Raw genomic sequence first — 22,605 nt, 5'->3', positions numbered from 1 at the left:
AGCTTCTTCCACCAGTCTTTGCTTTTCTGTATTGGCGACTGCGTGAGGGTGTTTTTAAGTCATAGTCATGTGTTTCCATTGCTTGCAGATGAAAGAAAAACTGATTTCAGGATGTATTCATTAACCACTTAACGCAAACTGACATAGACCTACGTCGGCTCACTTTAAGACCCTGTTCACACTGGGGCGACGCTACTTGCCGGGGTGACCTCACAGGTCGCGGTGCGCAGCTTGCACCGCGACCTCGGAGCGGCCGGCACGGACTTCATATCATTGAAGTCAATGCAGGTCGCTCCAGCTCGCCCCAAAGAAGCTCCGGACCCTTTTTCTAAGTCGGAGCGACTTGTGTCGCTCCTATTAGAACGGGTCCACAGCTTCTCTATGGCAGACGACCTACGGCGACCTGTCAGGCGACCAGTGTAAACGGGGTCTTAGTTGTACTGGTGATGTACGTGGTTGTACTGGGATGATGCCTCTAGCTCAGCATCCTGGTACCATTGTTTAGAGCCAGCGGTCAGCTTTCCAGGGGTAACAACTGATGCGGCTCGGGAGCCGCTCCATCGTTACCCCGGCAAGCGGGAGGGGACGTCCCCCCCCCCCCCCTCCCGCCGCCTTCCGTGGCTCTGCCCGGGTCTCCTGTCCCACCGGGAGACCCGAGCAACCAGCCAGCGCGTCCGCCAGCTGACTGGAGTCCCGATCTAAGCCGGATGCGGCTTCGATCGGGTCTCCGATGACGTAACCCGGAGGCGGCGTGCTGCTAAAGGCGGCAGATTCAAAAAGTGACAGTATTCAAAAATGCAGTGAAATGTGATTTTTCGTAATTTTTCCAAAATAATGGCGTTTGAAAGACCGCTGCGCAAATACCACGTGACAAAAAATATTGCAATGACCGCCATTTTATTCTCCAGAGTCTTTACTAAAAAAAAAAAATATATATATATATATATAATGTTTGGGGGTTCTAAGTAGTTTTCTAGCAAAAAATACTGATTTTAACTTGTAAACAAAAAGTGTAAAAAATAGGCTTGGGGCTTAAGTGGTTACTACAAACGGCATTAATTTGTCTTTTCTACGTGCCTGGAGTTCAGTTTCATGTAAGGTTTGCTGAAGTTCTTCTGAAAATGCCCATGAAGAGATTGGCAATATTGTACCTGGAGATGACGTGGCAGGATATCCAGCAATTTTTTACAACTCTTGTCACATCCTTGTATTTCTATGACCCATGTTGAGCCCGCACAATGTTTGAGGTCAGAGATTTGCACATGTATTCCTATATTACTGTCAATGTATTCTGTAAGCTTTTCCATGGCTTCCTCCAGCCCTGCACGAGGCAGTGACATTGTCAGATCTCATGTTCAGGCTCCATATCTTCTGTCTCATTTTCTGATTTGTATTGCTCGGTAACTAGGTCAAAGAATCACAAAACCGCCTCATTTTCAGATCAATTGTTCATATTTCAGGATTAGAAAGACATTCTTAGCACGATTTGTATTGGCTTCTGTACATGGCTTCCTGCCAACAACAAGTCCATGTACAGATTTGTTCTGGGGACACAGTGACTTTTCTTTCATTGGAAGAGAGCTATTGTACGTGGGTTTTTCCTTCTTACTTTGGCAGCAAAAGTAATTGGACCACCAGAAAGAAAAAAATAAAGTAAAGATTTAAAGGCTCTCAGATTTTATATTTTTACTAGCTTTTTTTTTTTTTTTAAACAATATGCATACTTGTTATACTGGAAAATGTTTGTGATCAGGCTGTGCAGGAATTGTTTATCCTCATTAGAGATCTGTCTTTTGGAATGCCAGCCAAACCATTTTACTTCCGGGTATTGTGGGGAATGGTTGGAGCCTCTGCCAAGCTTTTATTGCATTTAGGGTCCCAGCTGTGGAGTTTCATCTCATGTCTTGTCCTAAAGGCACCTGTCTCCACTGTCAGCCATGAAATCTTAGATTTCTCTTCTCTTTAAAACATTTTCTCAAAGGCCCCTTTCACACTTGCGGACTGTTCAGATCCACCTGTCAGTAGTTTTTCAGGCAGATCTGAACGGATGCTCCATGCATCTCTATTTCTCAAAAGTGATGGGACCCTTAACCGCTTAAGCTCCAGGAGGTTTTACCCTTTTCATGACCAGGGCATTTTTTTACATAGGTTGAAAAAAAAAACCTGTTCTTCCTGTTTTCAGTTTGAAGGGTGACCATGATTTTTATTATACAGGACCTCTGTGTTTAGAAAATGTATAATGTTTTGGAGGCTTCAAGTAACTTGAAAGAAAAAAATGGTGATTTTAATGTGTGAGGGCAGTAAAAGTTAGTGTAATGTGCACCTGGAACACAGACTGTTTGCATTTCAGGCACTATACTGCCCTAAACATTAGCTTCGCTCCGTGTTCTGTGCAGCCCCATCCGGCGGCAGCAGCTGTCAGTCTCTTCTAGAATTTTACAGGCTGCCAGGACCATGTCTGGACAATGTGCCTCTGCCACCAGTGGATTTTTCCTCAATTTCCTGGATCAATGAAGCATTGTAAAGCCCCGTACACACGTACCGATTGTCGGCTGTAAATATTCGGCCGACGACCGATCCGCCGATTGTAGGCTTGTTAGTATGATGCTCCTGACAGCGCACTTTCGGCCGAAAAGAATCTGTCTTGTAGACATTAAAATTTTTGTTGGCCAACACCAGAACGGCCGATTGTTCGCCAGTCAGTACAGAATTCGGCCGACAATCAGCAGATTTGAAAGACTGGGCATGCTCAGAAAAGAAAAAACACACAGAAAGTTAACCATCACATGACATCACTTCTGCAGTCGGCTGTTGTTGGCCGACAAAATTCGTGTGCAGTCTTTTGCAGTTTTCAACAGACATGACAGCCCTGTACAAAAGACGGCCGATCGTTCGGCCGACGATCGGTACGTGTGTACGGGGCTTTAGTGTGCTGTAAGAGCACCAATAAACCTGCCCACAGCTCTATACCTGATAATAATTTGCATGATCATACAGCGGTTGTTCCTACTAATGATTGCTCAGTGGAAGTGTTGTGTGCACACAGGCTGCTTTGATCTAATTCATCTCACATCCTTAAAGTGTATCTGAATACAATAACAAAGATTTAATTGCAGCTTACCAGTTCTTAAGGCTACGTTCACATGTGGGCGTAGCAGATCATGGGCAGAATCCCCGCGATTCTGCCCACGATCCGGAATCATTGCAAATCGCGGGACGCCTGTGCGATGCACGTGATTTACAACGGCACCCCAAACGCTGTGCGATGTTGCCGCGATTTCCGCCTGCCGAATTGCGGTAACCGCACAAACAGAATCGTGGGACGCATGACGCCCAAAAAGGTACAAGAGCTTCTTTTGTGCGTCATGCGTCCCGCGATTCTGTTTGCGTGATGTTACCGATTTGGGGTACCATTGCAAATCACGGGCATCGCACAGGCATCCCGCGATTTGCAATTATTCTGGATCACGGGCAGAATCGCGGTTATTCTGCCTGTGATCTGCTACGCCCACATGTGAACGTAGCCTAAATGTGGTGTCAGTATTTGTTTTTTTCTTTTTTTCTTTTTGGACTTTTTTCCCCCTATTTTTACTTGGCAATTCTGCCAGACTGCCAGTAATGCACTTCCTATCATTGTAGAAGAAATGGCTGCACTCCAAGTATAATCAAGATTCAGGTTTATTGACCGAACATCCCAATGTGGCAAACAGGTAGACGCGTTTCACACACTAGTAAAGCACACATACTAGTGTGTCAAACGCGTCTACCTGTTTGCCACATTGGGATGTTCGGTCAATAAACCTGAATCTTGATTATACTTGGAGTGCAGCCATTTCTTCTACATTGATTGTCTGCAGAGTAGGGCTGAACGATAGTCGATGTGATATTGACTATCGTTCTGCGGGCGTGGGCGATATTCATATCACCGAAGACACGATATTGTGCAGGCAGCCGACACAAACCAGTTTCCCCTTCCTTTCGGCTGTGATCGGAACTCCGCCCCTCCAGCCTGATGCAATCCAGCCCTCCCAGCTCTGCCTCTAGTGTCCAGCCGACCATTACTCCGCCCATTGTCTCTCCTGGCTGCATCAGGGGCGTGCACGGGGGCGGGATCAGGCTGTAATGTGTTGTAAAGAGTCAATGGAGAGACAATGGGCGGAGTAATGGTCAGCAGGAGACTAGAGGCAGAGCTGGGATCACAGCCGAAAGCAAGGGGAAACTCGTCTCCGGTGAGGGAGGGGGAGCGCTGTGTCAGGTGTAGTACCGGTGATGAGAGGACGGTGACGGGGATCCTCCGGTGTCCGCTATGGAGTTCGCAGAGCTGATCAAAACCCCCCGGGTGGACAAGGTGGTCCTGTACCGACCCTTCCACCCGCCAGTGGGCGGGACCCTGTGCCTGACGGGTCATCATCTGATCCTGAGCTCCAGATAGGACAACAGTGAGGAGCTGTGGCTGCTCCACTCATGTCGGGCTGTGTTCTAACTTCTTCTACCTCCTATCACCACTGTGAGTCCCGACTCTGCCTAATCCACACTGTCGGTGTCTTCTGCATTCCACCCAGAGAAATATTGCGATATATATCGTTGAAAACCAAATATCGCAATGTACTTTTTTCCCCCAATATCGTGCAGCCCTACTGCGGATGCGAGCCAAGGCGTGCACCTGTATATCACCAGGCTTCCTGATTCACCTGGAGCCGTGAGTTCTCCTTGTCTTTGTATAATGCTCTTCCTAACCTAGGATGTCAACATTCACTATTCCTGTATGTATGAAAGAGCAGCGTTGTCACCCTAGGACAGGAAGTGATGTTAAGACTACCAAATACCAACCCCCCTCCTCATTGCTGTAACATATGTGTAGGTTTTCTGTAGTCCACAGAGGTGAGCTGGGCAGTTTAGGATTTCTGTGCAGCAGTGCACAGGATGTTAGGAGCTCACTGGACTTCTGGCAGGGTCAACCTTTATTTTTTATACTACCAGTGTTATTAAAGAGCCAAAACATAGGAAAATGTGAATGTGGTGCAGAGTACTCCAGATTACTGCACCATTTTTATTTTGCCAAAAGTGAATTTACGTTGCAACCGGCTAATGGCTGGGATAGAAAATTTGTCAGTTAACCTATTAATACCTTATTATAAGACGCACAGAGAGTGTTTGAAGGTGACATAAATATCATAGCTGATAAGCTTGGCGAATCCAGCATTCATATTCTGATATATGGGAAGCTTTAAACTTGTTGCAACGTTTTTTTTCCTTATCTCTTCCTGGATGGAAGGTACTTTTTAGCTGTATTCATATTTACGTCACAGATTAAATGATAAGATAATATGCTGATGTTAAAGATGAAGTTGATGCAGTTCTAAAAATAGCAGTGATGTCATTGTGTATCTCAGGCTTGGAAATAAAAGGCTTGTACTAGGAGCCAATGAGGCTTATCTGAGCTGCAGTGCACATGTGCTAACAAGGAGCATGCTGGGAAGGAGGAGAAGAAACAACCTCATCAGTGTTCTGCTTCTCCTTCATTGTCCACTGAAGACAGTGTGTGTGTCTTGGGGGTAGAAAAAATGCTGCATGTTGTACTTTTTTTTTTTTTTCTGCATTGGAACTGACTTGTATTTTTTGATGCAGAAAAGGCAATGGATCGCATCTGTTGTGAACAGGCCCTTAAAGAGTAAGCCTAGGTTCACATGAATGTGGTGCAGGAACTCCCGTTGTCTGTGTCGCATTTCCTGCACTGCATTTAAATCGTACTGCACTTGTGATCTGCAGTGGGTATCAGTACAATCTTAACACGCCAAACACAGGTCGCAAACACAGTGCATTTGCCTTCACCGAATCACATGATACAAAAGTACTGGTTGAAGTGTGGTTTACAAAATTGGTGCATGCATGACTTTGGTGTGATGTGGTTTGATTTGAGCCCATTCAAAATAAATGGGTTCATATCGCACCGCACTGAATCGCATGTGAATTGAACAGGAATGCAGTCCGGTTCCTGTACGTGTCACATGTGGTTCATAGCGTGAACCGAGGCTAACTCTCCTTTTGTTGAGAAAACATTCCCCTCAGTGCCCATTCACACTACCGCGACTTGTCAGGCGACTGGTCAGCCTGACAAGTCGCAGTCCATTCAGTGCTATGGGAACCGTTCTACTAGGAGCGACTCAAGTCACTCCGACTTAGAAAATAGTTCCTGTACTACTTCGGGGCGACATCGGAGCGACTTGAATTGACATTCATTATATGTTATTATTATTATTATAAGTCCGTGCAGATCGCGCCAAAGTCGTGGTGCACGCGACTTCACAGGTCTCCCCCGAAGTAGTGCCACGGTAGTGTGAACCGGCACTTAGGGTGATCTATGTACATTGCAAGGATTTTACCAAACTTTGTTGCAGATTCCTTCCTTTTGTTATTCTGAGGAAATCCCTGTTTGTCTGTATCCATGTATAGAGTGAATGTGTATGGGAATGGTTTTATAATTAACAATCCGCTGCTCATCTTTTAGGGCACTAATGAAGAAGTGTCAGGGTGTGCATCTCTTTAAAAGTCATTTTTCCCTTTGGGAGTATCTCACCAAAAATGTAATTTTTGATGAGGGGATGCCCAATATCTGACTTGTATCTAAGGCTTCATTCATACCTGAGCGATCCAGGATTGCTGGCGGAATCGCTGCAATTCCAATCACGGGACACTTATGTGATGCCATTACTTCTTAATGGCAACGCAACTGTTAAATCGCGCTGAAATCACTTAAAAAAGGAGCAAGAGCTTCTTTTGAGCGACAGCATCGCGCATTGTGATTTGGCAGGATTTCAGCGCTATTTATCAGGGTGCGATTGGGGTGTATCCGGAGAATTTTCACGATTTTTAAATCGCGGGCAGAATTGCAGCAATTCCGCCCACGATTCAGATCGCCCAGGTATGAACGGAGCCTTAATGTCAACTTCCGAGAAAATCAGTGAGCCAATCACACAAGCAGGAAACTACATTTCTGGGGGAGGTTCTGTACCCTCTCTGTGTATAGAATGCCTCCAGGTAGCCAAATAGCATTTTACAGAAACTTACAGCACTGTAGATTGAAAGGGAAAGGTAATTTTTAATAACATTCAAATACAATATGACTTGTGTAGCAATTGGATATGCTTTATTATTATTAATTTTTGCTATACTTTATTTGCTATGAAAGTGGAGTTGCCCTTTAAAGAAATTCCTTACTGTAGTAGGCAATACAGGATCATTCTGTAATTTGGTGTAAACCTCCACACCCTCTCTACCATACATCATAAACAACATAATTACATAGCTTATACTGAGACGGTTTGTGTGATGTGCATGAGAAGTATATACAGCGACAAAGCCATTGAAATGTATAAACGACATTATAAACTTTGAATCTGTTATCAACATTCATGTCACCTCAGATTCAAACTATACAAATATAATATGTAGGCTATGAATGAATAAAATTAGCTTTTTTGAGTTATTAAACATATGACTTATGTGGTCTTTGTAGGATTTTATACTTGGGTAATGATTATCACAAGGGTATTCGGTGCTATAATGCAATGATTTTGCTTTGTATGGAAAAACATTCATATTGTTGACCACAGTATGATTAGTAACCTCCTGATCATCTTTCTTTCTACCACCCTAATTCCAAAAAAATTGGGGGCACTGTGTAAAACCGAACGCAATGATTTGTAAATCTCTTAGGGCTCTTTCACACAGGCAGACCGTTCAGATCCGCCTGTCCGTTTTTTGGCGGATCTGAACGGTCACCCCATACATCCCTATGGGGCATCAGATGTCAGCGGAGACATGTCCGCTGACATCCGATCCGTCAAATCTGGACGGATGGAAACCGTATTTTCCATCCGTCCAGCGGATCGGATGAGAATGGACCGACGGTCCGTTCCCATCCGATTCCCCCATAGGGATGTATGGGGAACTGACAGCTGTGTCTCCGCACACAGCGCGGAGAACAGCTGTCATCCTCCTGCTCAGCGGGGGATCAGCGGATCGATCCCCCGCTGAGATAAACGGAGTCTGTCCGACGGACGGACAGTGTGAAAGGGGCCCTAAACTGAGAGAATTGTACCATTTTTAAAAATATAAAAAATGGGACAGGTAGATCAGTAAACATACACAAGGCTTTTAAAGCTGGCCACATATGATTCAAATCTTGGCCGGTTCAACAGGAATCAGCTGAGATTCGAAGCATCTATGGGCAGGTTGATTGTACCAAAGTCGATCCATCAATCGACTTGAGTACAACCAACATAACATGTTGGATTTTTCATGTGATTATTCCCATAGCTCCTAGCAGTAATCACTGTGTGTTCTCCTGGCTCCCTATGACCCCTCACCCCACTCGGAGAACAATAGCTCCACGGGAGGAATTTGTCGATCAACACTATGTTGATGGGGAAATCAAAACAATTTTCTTTCTTGTAACCCGTGGTTGCAGGACATAAAATCGCACCACCTATGTATGGCTGGCTTAAGTGGGCTACACACTAGTAGAAAATCTGCCGAAAATTCCCATCCGAGGTAAAATCATACGATTTTCGGCTAGTGTGTACACAACTTTCAGCAGCCGATGCCGACATTTTCAACGAAAAAAAAACGGAGGAACAAACACCAAAATTGTTATCGTCTGTCCCCAGACGACCAATTTTCGTTTAATGTGTATGCAGTACGTCTGCGAAAAATCGGATACGAAAGACCGTGCATGATCTGAAGTTGCTGACAACCCGGAAGTCTAGGAACAAATGTTTTAAAAAAAAAAAAAAAAAAACAGACGAGAAATTTTGTGAACAATATGCACTGTCAACTAAAAACGGTAATGAACGCTGAGCAAGAGAGAGAAAAATCGGAGGATATTTCGTCCGATTTCCATCAAGTGTGTACGGCCCTTTAATGGAGAGTGGCTTTTTTTCTTTCGGTACTTGACAGTGGACTTTATGAAGCGACCATTAGAGACCCGCACCCAGTGTTGGAGGAGGTATCCCTGTAGGGGGACTGAATACCTTTCAGTGTACCCAATTGCTTTGTATATGACCACCTTTTGTAATGTCATTGTATATAAAACTTTGATTCTCTATCGGAATGGCAGATGATACAGTGAAACGAATTGAGATAGGAGAACCCCTCTAATCATAGTTTATTATCTGAAGAATCTCGTTACCTGTTTGGAAATACAAGTCATTTTTATCTGGCTTAGACTTGAAAATGGATCCCTGTTTGTAGATGGACACTTGGAGATGTCTGGATTGTGGATCACATGACAAAGACAGGCTTGTATTCCTGGGACTTGCTTTCCATCAGCACTCTGCTCTGTCTGTGCTATGTAGGAGGTGTATGTTAGAAGCTGTTGGCAAAGTCGTGCATCCTTTCACTTCCTTTTCTTCCTTTTGAAGCCACGGATTAATGTGTGGAAGCTCATGAGCTATGAGTCAGACAGCAGCCTGTCCTATTGGTTGCAGCATGGTGTTTACCTGTTTTGCATAGCACCTTCCCACCCGTCTGAGTCAGCATGCCTCACGAAACACATAAGTAAAAGAAAAGCAGGCAATCAGTATATTGTGTGTGCCAGCAGGTTTGCCAAAGGATATTGCTACATTTTTTCCCTGGATATTTTTTCACTGTACGAATCAAAGCTGTTTCCTTTATGGATAGAAACGAGGTACGGAAACCCTATTCCTTTCTCAATGTTTGCTTTATGGGGATGTTAATGCTACTGCTGTAATTGCTTTAATGCTTTAATTTACTCATAGGATTGGAAAGGCTAGCTGGGTTTCTGTAGCTGGGGAAGGGATGTTTGGTTTGGACAGTACAAGTTCTACTTGTTGTAATCCTCTGCTGTATGTGTGTGTGTGTGTGTGTGTATATGTATATAATATATATAATCGTTATATGTAGTGTGCTTGTTTGTACTTTACATATTGGCTAATGGGGTGCCAATATATTTGTCTGCTTGAAGGAAGCCCATTTCAAGAGATACTATATATTTTTTTCCAGACATTGAAACAATTCTATTCTATCCCTGTGACTATCTTCACACTATAGCTATAAAGAAGCTTCCCAGTGTCATTTAGGTATGGGTAACCCTTTCACCAATTTAGATGTGCTAACTGGACAACTGCCGGACTGGCACCAACTTTGCAATTGCTTTAAAATGTATGTTTTTCCAAGGCTGGCTAGACAAAAAAAAAAAATGCCATGAAGAAAGTGGAAACCCCCTTTAACAAGTTGTTTAAAGTACATCGGGCATGAGAGGAAGCAAACATCAAATAAAAAAAAATGGTAAAGTTGTCCTCTTATCTCTATACTTGTCAGAGTGTTCGTATGAAAACAAGTAAACTTCCTTCTATTAAATAAAGGTCAGCTGCTATAAGTGAGTAGGGAAATGTATTGGGAAATAAATGTGTTTCTATCGACTGACGTATAAATTGCAACACCTTGAAAAAGGATTGTTTGGATCTTATTCATATATTTTAATGAGATACTGTATACATTTCATCCTGTCTATTCATTTAAAAGGAATCTGGTGTCTTTTAAAGGTGTGTGTGTGTGTACATACTGTATATATTATCAAGGTTCTGTGGTATGGATACAATCTAACGTTTGTGTAACCCTGGTTTTTGGGCTTTTTGTATATTGTATAGAGCGCTAAGGACTTCCTTCATGGTAGTTCCAGCAAGCAGCTGCTTGGTGTCTATGTTGGACAGATGGTTTCTGTGCCACGGCCTTCCTACACTTCTCCACCTGTCGCTGGTGTGAAATCGGGCAGTAATTTTAGAAAGAAGGCAAAGCCGTACACTTGTGTTTGTGTATGTTGAGATATGGGCTATGATAGGCATTTTCTCAAACTCCAGAAAATGCCCAGATGATTCTGTGTTTTTGCAGTAGTAGAAGCAGCGCTTTTTAGGGCACACGGACCATTTACATGTACAGTTTGAAAACAGACCATAGTTCGGCACCCAGGAGCCACGGGTGGTACCTGCAGTTTGCTGCCAAAAGTCAATGACCGGCTGAAATGCACAGCGACAGTACAAGTGGTACTCGTATACAGGGATGTGTGCCTCGGACACCTTTGGGACTTACACTCACGAGCCACTTTATTCGGTACACCTTGCTAGTACCGGGTTGGACCCCCTTTTGCCTTAAGAACTGCCTTAATTCTTTGTAGCATAGATTTAACAAGGTGTTGGAAACATTCCTCAGAGATTTTGGTCCATGTTGACATGATGGCATCACACAGTTGCTGCAGATTTGTCAGCTGCACATCCACGATGCGAATCTCCCATTCCACCACATCCCAAATGTGCTCTATTGGATTGAGATCTGGTGACTGTGGAGACCATTGGAGTACAGTGAACTCATCGTCATGTTCAAGAAACCAGTGGTGAGATGATCTGAGCTTTGTGACATGGTGCATTATCCTGCTGGAAGGAGCCATCAGAAGATGGGTACACTGTAGTCATAAAGGGATGGACATGATCAGCAACAATACTCAGGAGGGCTGTGGCGTTGAAATAATGTTCAATTGGCACAAAGGGGCCCAAAGTGTGTCAAGAAAATATTCCCCACACCATAACACCACCACCACCAGTCTGGACTGTTGCTACAAGGCAGGATGGATCCATGCTTTCATGTTGTTTATGCCAAATTCTGACCCTACCATCTGAATGTTGCAGCTAAAATCGAGACTCATCAGGCAACGTTTTTCCTATCTTCAATTGTCCAATTTTAGTGAGCCTGTGCGAATTGTAGCCTCAGTTTCCAGGTTCTTGGCTGACAGGAGTGGCCCCCGGTGCGGTCTTATGCTGATGTAGCCCATCTGCCTTAAGGTTCGATGCGTTGTGCATCCACAGATGGTATTCTGCATACTTTGGTTGTAACAAATGGTCATTTGAGTTACTGTTGCCTTTCTATCATCTTATACCAGTCTGCCCATTCTGACCTCTGACATCAACAAGGCATTTTTGTCTACACAACTGCCGCTCACTGGATATTTTTCTAAACATTCTCTGTAAACCTTAGAGATGGTTGTGCGTAAAAATCCCAGTGGATCAGCAGTTTTTGAAATATCAGACGAACAACCATGTCACATTCAAAGCCCCTAAAGCGTTAATCTGCTTCCTCTCCCTCGCCACAGCCAGGTCTCCTGAAAATGGGGACGGGTACCTGTCAAAAACAGGGCACCCCCCCCCCCCCCCCAAGGGTGCCAACAGAGGGGGGGGTGCCCTGTTTTTGACAGGTACCCGTCCCCATTTTCAGGAGACCTGGCTGTGGCGAGGTCCTCCGAAAGTTCGGCCCCCCCTTCCTCCTTCCCCCAACCCATTCAAAAGTGCAGCGCGCTTCACGCATGCGCAGTAGGGAGCCAACTGTGAAGCCGCAAGTCTTCACTTCCGCTTTCCCTTGCAGGCAATGGCGGCGGCAGTAACCGAGAGCCGATGGAAACACCGGCTGGGGTGCCAACATTGCTGGATTCCAGGACAAGTAAGTGTCCTAATATTAAAGAGGAAGTAAACCTCCATCTTTAAGTTTATACCTATAGCTAAGCCTTTATTAAGGCTTACCTATAGGTAGTGTACAGCAGCCAGTTACGTCACTGGCGCATGCGCTCTGAAGGAACGGCTGCCCGTGACGTTTCTTCAAAGCGGTGTGCAGTGACCGGCCAGAGCCGCGAGCCCGGAAGGAAGACCGGGTATCGATGGACGCTTCCTCCAGCGATTACATCGCATTGCTGGAACACTTTGTTTTCAGGTAAGTCCCTTTACCTTGCAGGTAAGGAAAAGTGCAGCGCTGTACCACCGCTTTAAAAGTCAGTACCTATAGTATTTGTAGATGCTGACTTTAAATTTTTTTGGTGGGGGGGCTTGGCCTCCTGTCTAACTCCCCTTCCCTCCTCATTCTGATGCTCGGTTTGAACTTAAGCAAGTGGTCTTCACAATATCTAAATGCATTGAGTTACTGACGTGTGATTGGCTGATTAGCAATTTGTGTTACCAAGCAATTGAACAGGTGTACCTAATAAAGTGGCCTGTGAGTACCATATGGATGTGCAAACAGCTGCCTGTCATGGATTTTGACAGGCTTCTTGTTATCAGGCTGTATGTACCACCTTTTTCTAATTACATGGGAAGGCCCTGGATCCTGTGTTTAAAATCTATGTGCTGTGCATCAAAAACATGTTTTTTTTTTTCCTTTCGGGTGCAGTGTGGAAGTTTTGGAAGCCCTGTCAGGTTATTACTGCTGTCTGGAAAAACAGGTGGTGAAGGGAAATGCTCCAGTGGGGACATCTGTTCTGGTGACCGCTGTTAAAATGAAAATTTCCCTCACTTTGAAGAGATTTCATCTCCATTCCTGTTGCACCTTCAGGACAGGAAGTGAAAAAGAATATACATACATTTTAAAACCTGCCAATGGCACTACATTATTTAGCCTTGGTTCACATTGACAAGATGCGGGAAACGCAACGAATCCTGTGCATTTGCCGCACTGCATTGCAATTGCACGGCGTCAGTACAATCTGCTGTGGGTGTCATTGTTGGATTAATGACACCCCGAAACAGCTCGCAAAATGCAGTGTTATGGTCAGAATTGGATCGCATGGGTGTTTCACACCCATAAAATGCGATTCAGGTGTGGGGAGAAAAGGGTCCTCCACCATTTTGTATGCCTCAAATCGCACCACACAGATATCTCATGTGATGTGTACAGGAATGGGGTGCTATTCTGTGCAAATCACATGTGTTATCCCACAACGCACTAGTGTGAACCTTGTATACCCTGTTTGTATGGGGTTTCTCCCTAAATGCAAAAACCTAGATTAAATGGCTTTCTTCCAAAAATAGCTTCTTTGATTGAAAGGCACAAATGTGAATGCATTAGTGTGGTAGAAAATTTAAATTGTGAGCTTCTTTGATTGAAAGACACAATTGTGACTATCTACTCTGTAGAACAGGGGTCTCCAAACTTTGTAAACAAATGGCCAGTTTACTGTCCTTCAGGCTTTAGGGGGACTGGACCCTGACCAGTGTGAGTTGTCCTGGCATCGGTGGGAGGAAAACTGCCCCATCATTTAGTTTTAACAGGAGGAATAGTGCCCCATTGTAGGTTTTACGAAGAATAGTGCCCCATGGTTGGTATCAATGGGAGGAATAGTGCCCCATTGTAGGTTTTACCAAGAATATTGCCGCATTTGGTATCAATGGGAGGAATAGTGCCCCATGGTTGATATGAATGGGGGGAATAGTGCCCCATGTTTGGTATCAATGGGAGGAATAGTGCCCCATGGTTGGTATCAATGGGAGGAATAGTGCCCCATTGTAGGTTTTACCAAGAATATTGCCGCATTTGGTATCAATGGGAGGAATAGTGCCCCATGGTTGATATGAATGGGGGGAATAGTGCCCCATGTTTGGTATCAATGGGAGGAATAGTGCCCCATGGTTGGTATCAATGGGAGGAATAGTGCCCCATGGTTGGTATCAATGGGAGGAATAGTGCCCCATGGTTGGTATCAATGGGAGGAATAGTGTCCCATGGTTGGTATCAATGAGGGGAATAATGCCTCCTGGTTGGTATCAATAGGAGGAATAGTGCCCCATGTTTGGTATCAATGGGAGGAATAGTGCCCCATGGTTGGTATCAATGGGAGGAATAGTGCCCCATGGTTGGTATTAATGGGAGGAATAGTGCCCCATGGTTGGTATCAATTGGAGGAATAGTGCCCCATGGTTGGTATCAATGGGAGGAATAGTGCCCCATGGTTGGTATCAATGGGAGGAATAGTGCCCCATGGTTGGTATCAATGGGAGGAATAGTGCCCCATGGTTGGTATCAATGGGAGGAATAGTGCCCCATGGTTGGTATCAATGGGAGGAATAGTGCCCCATGGATGGTGTCAGTGGGAGGAATAGTGCCCCATGGTTGGTATCAATGGGAGGAATAGTGCCCCATGGATGGTGTAAGTGGGAGGAATAGTGTTTCATGAATGGTGTAAGTGGGAAGAATGATGTCCGTGGAAGGAATAGTGTTTCATGAATGGTGTAAGTGGGAAGAATGGTGTCCGTGGAAGGAATAGTGTTTCATGAATGGTGTAAGTGGGAAGAATGGTGTCCGTGGAAGGAATAGTGTTTCATGAATGGTGCCTCATCATTGGTGTCAGTTGGAGGAAAAGCATCCCCAAGGGCCAGACAGAGGCAGGCAAAGGGTCACAGTTGGCCCCTGGGCTGCAGTTTGGAGACCACTGCTGTAGAACAGAATATGCTGGTTCTATATACCCAGAAATAAAATATGACAGAGTGAGAGATTGATTTATAATGAGCCGTTGAAATGATTGAACACTGCTAATTAACACTTTACTCAGCTGATTTGCATTCCAGTTCTGACACATGTTAGGACGGTGTCTCCCCACTTCCCCATGCTGATATGAATTTACTTTTACCTACAGATGGGTGGAGTAGAGAGGCTACATGAGAGATAGGCAACCTTGGAACTTCAGCTTTTGTAGAACTACAAGTCCCAGGAGTCATTGCAAGACTGACAGCCAGTCAGGACTCTTTGAGGTATGATGGGATTTGTGCCAAGGTTACTTACCCCTGGGCTGCACACACAAGTTACAGTCATAATTTATAACAAGTACATTTTTCCAACAAAACGTTTACTAACATTGGCTGTATAATTGGCTTTTGTTACATTTCCAGTGTGCTTAGAGAGATTATGTGCAAAGTCCCCTTTTGTTTCCTTGTTTCAGTAAGATAAAGGTAGAGGAGGTAAAAAAATAACCATAGACAAAATAGAAAGCACAGGTGTTGTGTACAATGTGAGTCTGCCACCCACCTGAGCGGCTTGGACATGGCACCTGCCGTATGACTTTTGTGTAAGGGATTGTCCTGAACTTTAAATCTCCTCTGAACACTTCAAATGAACTCATACTTTAATGATCTGCTTCTCTGATTATGTAATTTATTAGAGACCAACATGTCTGCTTTTTACCTTAGTCCTCTTACCCCTTAATCTCTGCCGTGTCTTTATTCACATTGACATTTGATAGCACAAGTTATGTAATGAGATTGCTTGGAGTTTCAGTGATTGGTACTGGATTCATTCTTGATGTGGACGGCTGCCAGCTGACTGTATTGCTCCGCTTAGTGTAGAGAGATTGTACTATGTGTGGGCTTTAAGTTATTAAATGTTTTCTATAATGGACAGCACAAGAGGAAAAAGAATAAAATTGTAGTTTTTAAATGTTTGCCAGGTATAATATTATACAATTGTTTTCTGTTGTGTTACATTAGGCAGTTTTCTCCTTTTTGTTAGCTCAAATATGGTCACACTTGGCTGTTTTATGGCCCTTCTCTCCCTATTTCTTATTTTTAACAAGGATGAATAGTTCTACATTTTCTTTTCTTAAACACATATAATACAATTTGGTTTAAATAATCTTATCAGTTTGATATGTATGTATGTATGTATGTATGTATGTATGTGTATGTATGTATGTATATGTGTGTATATGTGTGTGTGTGTGTGTGTGTGTGTATATATATATATATATATATATATATATATATATATACACACACACACATACACACACATACACACATACACACATACACACATACACACACACACACGGTAGTCATTTTGATTATTTTAAAAGAGGTCTGTAGTAATACACAATGGCTGTGCCTTTACTGCTTTTGACAATACAAATATGTAAGTTGGCTGACTTACTAACATCAAAGCAAAGCACCCTCTGTGCGGCAGTTAAAGCCTTAGTGCAGCTAAAATAAGAAACAGAAAAATCAGCACAAGGGACATAACAGTCAGTAGGAGATGTTCCTTGTGCTGATGCCTCTCCTATGCTTGCCCTTTCCACACAGCTGCTCCTTTCATTGAAGCTGTACTACAGGATCTATGAATGGAGAGGGCAAGCTTGCAATCATTGTATAAATGGAGGTGCTAGCCCTTTCACTCATCTGCCAATCCTCCGATTGTGTCTCAGTTACAGAGGTTGCAATACAACTTCTAGATCAGAGCCTGCGACAGCCCATTCTGTTAACCGCTGCTGCTCCAGATTAAGGTGGGGGAACATGGATGAGGATTTCCACTAATAGAAGAGGCATCAGCACAACGGATACATCCTATTGACAGTAATTTTTGTCAAAACAATACTACACCGACCAGGATCGATGGATCAGCGCTCACTGCAGTCACATAATGAAGGACTGTACATAATGTTATATATGGCACATAGTCATAAAATCCAAAAAACCTGTCCGCAGGTGTGCTTCAGTGCGGTGTCCTGGGTTGAAAGATGAGATGGTCTCTGTAGTATATATGGGGGAGAGAGTCCAATTACGTTGAGGTGCAAGACCGGCTACTCCTAGAAGAGGTGATATAAATTTGTTCTTAATCTAAACACTATTCTGACCTGGCGCCCTTGTTTCGTTTATTCATTAATTTATGTCCCTTGTGCTGATTTTTTAGTTGTTTTTTTTTTTTTTTATTATTATTTTAGCTCAGTCCCTCTCCCTCTCAGTGACCGCAGTACAGGAAGAAGTTCCCCATACTAGCTGTCAGTTTTTTTAAATCAGTGCAGCTGTGTGGGGCTCTGCCCACATGACTGCGTCATTCATTCACAGAGTTCTATGAATGAACTACAAGTACCGACATCCTTTGTGGATGTCGGCTTGTAGTTCTCAATGAACTGCCACGGCGCTGTGGAGAGCCATGGTAGGTCATTGATTCTTATCAGTGTGTCTGCTTGCCCGTACGGTGATGTACACATACACTGACAGGTCTGTAGGAAACCTGCATGGCACCAGCAAGCTGTGTTTGTAGAATAATAGTTTTCTATGCGGAGTTCGGTTACCACCCTCTGATCATGGGCTCAGTGAAAACTGCATAACTGTCTCTCAAATGCAATGCGTTACTCAGCTTACCAGAAACCAGAAGTGAAATATGAAGGCTGCCATGGTAGAGCTTTGTTTCTGAAATTGCTAGCTGATTGGCTGTCATGCTCACCCTCTTGCTATAAAACTTTTGAGTTGATGTCACCGATTGAGCTTGCATTTATGAGTGCTGACATTCTGGCTTTCCTGATTTGTGTACCTTTTTCAAGGTCATGGTACATGGTACTTTTATAAGGATGCCAGCAGTTGTAGTCCCTGGTTCCTCTCGTTACAGATTTGGCTTTGGATAAGTAAAACTTTTTGTTTTTGCTTTGTCTCCTTCCATTTACTTCCTGCGCTCTGGGGATACAATGGGAAAGTAAGGGCTTGTTTACATCAAGTGCTGTGACTGACATTTTTCTGCACTCGATCAATGCCAGTAAAATGTTTTCTATGTATCCCGTTCATCCCACAATGCTGGTGTGAAGTACAATGTACAAAGTTTTTATGTAGTACATTGGATAGCACCGCATATCACTGCAGTACAGGGCACTATGCCATTGTATGGAGGCCTGAATGAAATGTCCGCTTTAACATAAGGCTGCTCCCAGCGGCGGATTTGCCATTGATCACCTTTATGGGTGGCGGGAGAGATTTTTTTCTATTACAAGGGATGTTTACATTTCTTGTAATAGGAATAAAAGTGATGAAATGTTTTTTTTTTTTATTTTTAAAGGTCAGTGTAAAGATAAAAGAAAATAAATATGAAATAAAAATTAAAGCACCCCGTCCCCGTTAGCTTGCGTGCAGAAGCGAACGCATACGCAAGTCGCGCCCACATATGTAAAGGGTGTTCAAACCACTCGTGAGGTATCACCGCGATGGTTAGAGCGAGAACAATAATTTGAACCCTAGACCTCTGTAACTCTAAACTGGTAACCTGTAGACATTTTTAAAGTGTCATCTAAGTACCAATGTTTGTCACCAATCCTCGAGCGTGCGCAATTTTGAAGCATGACATGTTGGGTATCTATTCACTCGGCGTAACATTATCTTTCACATTATAGAAAAAAAATTGGGCTAACTTTACTGTTATTTTTTAATTCAAAAAAATATTTTTTTCCCAAAAAAATTGCATTTGTAAGACTGCTGTGCAAAAACAGTGTGATAAAAAATTATTGCAACGATCTCCATTTTATTCTCTAGGGTCTCTGCTAAAAATATATATATATATATATATATATATATATATATATATATATATAATATGTATGTTTGAGGGTTCTAAGTAATTTTCTAGCAAAAAAAATGATTTTAACCACCCACCTCTACCCTTCCCCTGACCCCAGAAGTTTTACCCCCAGCTAGTGATGTCAACGCCGCTTCTTGACCTTCTAGCAGCGGTGGAGGGAGCCATTTTTCCAGGCCATGTAATGACATGTGAGTCGGTGTTCTGTGAGCCAAGCCTGCATGATGATGCACTTCCTAGGGTGGGGGAAGGTAAACCCCAGGCTGGGCTCACAGAAAATGGTCAGAATGATGCGCTGTTATGCCCCGAGGAGGGTCTCCAGTCATTTTTATTTTTTTTTTTAACATTTGGGGGTTGTGAGTTAAAACGAAAAAAATAATAACTAAAGCTGAAGTTCCACTTTAAATTGTAGTAATTAATTTTTGTCATACATGTCTGCTTTAAGAGAGATGTGTATGGCGTTCTCCCCATGTGTGCCTGAACAATTGGATGTCCTTTATCCAGTGAAAACGATTGTTTCCCCCACCTGTCTCCTCCTCTCTTCTCTTCAATGCATTCATAGGGAAAGCACTCCATAAATAGAGCAGACTGAGAAGCTACCGGTAGACCTGCTTGTATGTTTAGAAGTGGCTTGCTCTGTCACCCCGGCTGTGTCACCAGCCATCACTGGGTACAATAAAACAACAGATGCTTCCTTCCGTGTGATGTCACCTAGCAGGCTGCTCACACAGGGGATGGATGATCTGTGCTTTACTAGAACTGGAATTGTGGTTTAGATGTATACAAGGCCTGACAGTGGATCTTTTACAAATCATGCTAAGATGATAGTCAGTAATCCGCTGACACGTATTCCAAACGTCTGCTTCTTCTTTCAAGTGTGGGTTTATCTTTTTAGTTCTGGCAAATTGTGGCAGCTGCTTTAAATATCCATATTATTAACATGTTAAATGTTCCAGGCAGCCCACACACAGTTACTGAGATGTGATGTGGAGGAAAGCAGTGTGGTTAGTGAGGGGAGCATCAGCTGTTATCTCCAGCCTTCCAGTGTGAGGATTGTTGCAAGTTTTATAGCAGCCGGCGGCGTTCGCCAGCCCTGTTTAATCGCGAATTCTCTTGTTTATTTTCACTTTGCACATATGTAATAAAGGACATTTTCAGGTGACCACCAAACTAGAAGCAGTTTCCAATCATTAACAGTCACTGTGGTCAATAAAGTGGACCTTGCACTAAAATGCAAAGTCTGTTTATGTGGCAGCCCCCCCCCCCCCCCCCCATCCTTTGTTTAAAAAAAATTGGTTTACTGCAAGGAAAAAAAAACACATTAAGCCCCGATTCACATTAGTGCGATTGCGGAGATCGCATGTAATTCGGAGCGCACTGCTCCTAAATTACATGCGATCTCATGTGCGGTGCAAATTTCAGCCATACACTTTGTATCCGCATCCGCACTAAACTCGCCTGACCCTTTTTTTTTATCCACAGCAGAATCGGATCGCATAGTGGTTCACACTAGTGCGATCTGATGCTGTGCGAACTTGCAGATCGCAACTGGGGGCGTCGTTACCTTCGTATTGACACCCCCTGCGTATCGAATATGGCAGTGTGAACTGCCAGGGGTGCGGATGCGATGCGAGATCACGCTGCATATTCGCAGCCTTCCCGCATCGCACAAATGTAAACCGGGACTAAAGGAGAACTTCAGCTGTGCCTTGAACATTGCACGGTTATACAGGCCTCCTTCCTTACTGTACACTGTTATTTTCTCACAATGGGAGTAAATGGTTTTACTAGAACTGGAGAGTGCAAAATCTGGTGCAGCTTTGCATGGAAACCAATCGGCTTCCAAGGGTTGTTTTTTTTTTTTTTTTTGTCAAATCTTAACCACTTAAGCCCCGGAAGATTTTACCCCCTTCCTGACCAGGGCCTATTTTGCGATTCGGCACTGCGTGATTTTAACGGAAAATTGCGCGGTCGTGCGACACTGTACCTAAACGAATTTGATGTCCTTTTTTTTTCCCCACAAACAGAGCTTTCTTTTGGTGGTATTTGATCACCTGTGCGATTTTTTTTTTTTTTTTTTTGTAGATCATGCGCTGTAAACAAAAAAAAGAGCGTCAATTTTTTTTTTTTTTTTTTTTGCGGGAATGCGAAATTGCGGCGGACAGATCGGACCCTTGACTGCCATTTTTGACACTTTTGGGGTTACCAGTGACATTACTACAGTAATCAGTGCTATACATATGCACTGTTACTGTAAAATGACACTGGTAGTGAAGGGGTTAACTTTATTTGAGAGGGATGGGATATGTGTGTCCCTAGGGGCGTGATTCTTACTGTGATTGGCTGTGGCTTGAGGTGTAGGAACAGTGATCAACGGTCCTATATAGTAGAACCGTATGATCACTATTCTTACACAGGGGAGAATGACAGGCGGCTTGTTTACGTCAGCCGCCTGCCTTTCTCCCGCTGTCACGGACGATCGCGAGTGCCCGGCGGACATCGGGTCCGCCGGGCACACGAGCGGGGGGGTCCGTGACCGAGAGGGAGTGTGCCGCCGGCGGCGCGCGCTCGCTCCCCAGAGCCTCACAGGCTAGTGACGTACCCATACGTCACTTTGCCTGTGAGGGGCTGACCGCCGCAGTATATGTACTTGCGGCGGTCGGCAAGTGGTTAAAGGGTAACTCCACTTTTGTGAGGGGAAAGGAAATCGCAAATAAAGAAAAAACAATATAGCGTATACAATTGTAACGCAAATCATATTGTAATTGAATGTTATTAAAAATGACCTTTCCTTTTCAGTCTGCAGCTGTTGTACTTTTCTTAAAATGCAATATGGCTACCTGGAGCTGTTCTGTACACAGAATGTATACTGACCACACCCCAGAAACATCATTTTCTGCTTGTGTGATTGGCTCACCAATTTTCCCAGAAGTCTGCCTAAGATACAAGTCAGATTTCTGGCATCCCCTGCAACAAAAATGTCATTTTTGATGAGATACTTCCAATAGGAACACGTCTAAAGGGATGCAGACCCAGCAGCTTTCCTCAGAGCCCTGCAGCTGCCACAGTTGGTAGATAATTATGAATCCACTCCCATTTGACCTACTCAGCACAGAGGAACAAACAACGATTTCTTCAGAATAACAAAAGGTAGGAATCTGCAACAAAGTTTGTTAAAGTTTGTTGTACAGATCACCCAGAGGGGAATGTTTTTTTTCTCAACAAAAGTGGAGTTAAGCTTTAAGCGTACTAGCTGAAGTTAGATGCTGATTGACCACCATGCACAGCTGCACTAAATTTTGCAGTCTTAAGTGTTAGTAAATCAACCCCACGTGTTTAAGAATGCAGCTAGTCAGATAGAGCTGCTCTATTTCCTGGCTGGAGGACGTCAAGTAACATGCAGCTCTTTCCTCCCCAGCTCTACTGTCCCTGGCCCACCAT

At 43.8% G+C, this 22,605-nt stretch overlaps 1 protein-coding gene across 3 annotated transcripts in view; it reads left to right on the top strand.

The window, feature by feature from the left end:
* Positions 1-22,605, top strand: part of PELI1 (pellino E3 ubiquitin protein ligase 1) — a 127,918-nt gene that overhangs the window by 34,953 nt on the left and 70,360 nt on the right. Inside the window, exon 1 of one of the 3 annotated variants that reach the window (XM_082250161.1) lies at positions 9,363-9,688. The exons of the other annotated variants lie outside the window; for them this stretch is intronic. The gene's annotated coding sequence lies outside the window, so the exon portion shown is untranslated. Of the gene's footprint in view, positions 1-9,362; positions 9,689-22,605 lie in introns of those variants that run through there. 3 annotated transcript variants of the gene reach the window in all.

The sequence above is a fragment of the Pelophylax lessonae genome (assembly GCF_965119305.1).
Source record: "Pelophylax lessonae genome assembly, chromosome: 3".
Taxonomy (NCBI): Eukaryota; Metazoa; Chordata; class Amphibia; order Anura; family Ranidae; genus Pelophylax; species Pelophylax lessonae.
Note: the sequence above shows the minus strand (reverse complement) of the source record. Positions and strands in the feature narration are given on the sequence as shown.